Source organism: Octodon degus, unplaced genomic scaffold (genome assembly GCF_000260255.1).
Source record: "Octodon degus isolate 3935 unplaced genomic scaffold, OctDeg1.0 scaffold00030, whole genome shotgun sequence".
NCBI classification, from domain to species: Eukaryota; Metazoa; Chordata; class Mammalia; order Rodentia; family Octodontidae; genus Octodon; species Octodon degus.
This window is the reverse complement of record NW_004524606.1, coordinates 5,371,277-5,373,658: the sequence shown is the minus strand read 5'-3', so window position 1 is coordinate 5,373,658 and position 2,382 is coordinate 5,371,277.

Below are 2,382 nucleotides of genomic sequence, written 5' to 3'. Positions count from 1 at the left end.
TAATGTCTGCATTTGACAGAAATTGCAATAAATATTTTTAAAATTTTTGTTAATTTACATTTGCAGTATGTAATGATTACATTCATTGTGGGGAGTTGGTACATACACATAACACATCTTAATTTTTTACTTCTATTTTCTTTCCCATCACTTCCTCCTCCCTCCATCTCTTTGACCCTTTCTCATTTGGAAAAGATTTCCCTTTTACCTGTTATGTACCTTCTATCTTGGTTATTTATATTTCAGGATCTCAAGGTAGCTAGAAGAGCACAACTAAAGACACTCATGGAAGAATGTCAGAACTGCTTCAGAAAGTGCCAAGAATAATGGAATGAATAGAAGTGTTCAAAGCAAGGAGGAGTATTTTGAGGGACATTAATATCAACTTTTGTTTTACTATAATAATCTTTAAATGTTTAATTTAAATATTCACCATATTTTTATTAAGCTTCATATGAAGTGGAAAAAAAACCTAAGCGTGATAAGGTAGAGCACTGAAACATCATGGAAAAGAGGTTCAAGATAATCTCCCCAGTAAGTTCACCATGGTTTTGAAAAGAATACATTCCAGAGCTGATGAGCACAATTTGGCAATATGCTTACATCCCCCTCATCTGTCCATCTAATCAAAAAATGCTCAGTAGGGGGTCTTATAAGCCCTAGAACTGGGAGAATGAACAAAGAAAACCACTATCTTCAAAAAAGCTTGCACTACAAAGGCCTATTGGAGCATCAGAGAAGAAAGCTTTCTTAAAAATAAAATAAGTGAACTAGACAAAAGTAATGCAATGGACCAGTTGTCTGAGGGGTACAGCCCACCACCATTTATGGAGGCCCAGATGATTCTGAAGGGCCCCACTCTAGACTCACTGGATACCCAGCTGAGACTGGCCCTCTGCAGAGATCTGCCTGGAGCTTCAGATGGTGCCCTAGATCCAATTCCTTCTTTGCTCATCATTCTTCTTCCAGGTTGTTGAACATCTCTGGGAGCACATCCTTAGCCCACCACTGGCAAATGAATGCATACTTCAGGACACTAGATGCAGTCAAAGACCTCTAACTCTCATCTGACTGGAGCATAAGATGAAAGATGAAAGAGCAAGGAAAGAGGGATTCCAGATGTGTTCTTACATATTTTGTATGAATCAGTTCATTCTAGCAGAGATGTCCTCAGGACTGGCTTCATGGGTGGCAACAGTACAATCACACAGGGACCTGCTCTCAGGACAGTACATATTTGAGCACTAAGTTGCTTTCTTGTGTTTTTCAACAAAGACCCCATGTTTGCATTTCTTCTGGGCCCAGCAAAACAGCAGAAATAGACAAATACACATTTTCTAATGTTTAAGTTCTTTAAGAAGAAAAATAAGACATATTAGGAAAATGTTTGAGTAAGAGATTCTCAATATATGACTGAGATTATCCTGACTTCTGCCTTTACTTGTTCATTAAAGAGTGTTGGCCTTAATCTGTTGCCTGACATTTTTTTTGAAGTCTTCACACTCACAACAAAAAGCCTGATCTACCAGGTCTGCTGCTTTGCTGTCATCCTTGTTGGCCAAACACAGTCCATTCACTTTCCCTTGTAAGAGGCCCCATTTCCCACAGCTTCCCCCATCCATCGGAGGTCCTGTTATTCTGGGGCAGAGCAGGAACACCCACACCTCACTGGAGTAGAGCCCTTGAGAATGCTGCTTGGGGTCTGTGCTGTAGGGGATCATGCTGTTCTTTGAGATCTTACCTAAAAACAGAGATATACACTGAAGCAGTGGATGAGGAATAACCTAGAATAACCCTTGCTATACTGTTCCTACTCACCCCTCAGACAGCAGCCAGCTCTGTTAATGCAAGCTTTGCATCATCACTCCATCTTCCCTCCTGAGGGAGGAGCTCTTCATAAGGAGGCTTCTCAGCCCTCTAGAGAGAGTTTCTTTCAGTACCCCTCAGCAGCCCACCAGAAATTTCTAGTCCCCAGCTGAATACCCAGGAGGGACAGAAGCCACCTTGGGTTCCAGTGTCAGTCAAAATCTTACTTTTAGACACCAAGAGTGTTTTCTCAGGGTCATTTTTTTTTACCATCTCATTCATAAACTGTGGTAAAGATTGTAAGAAGGTGACATTTCAATTGAACATTTGAAAATTGCATTATATATAACATATAGTGAGGGCTCTCAGAATTGTTTCAGTCCTAGAAATAACATTTCATGGGGTTAAAATGTCATCAGTATGTAATCTTCATGCTCCTTCTTCCTCTCAAAAATACTACTGCTTTCTTCATCTGCACTTTCCTGTTTCACTCATATGGCTTCACTCTTAGGCCAGCTTTGCTCACTCCTTGCAGCTTCCCTTAGATGATCCATGTTCCTAATTTTTCCAAACTTC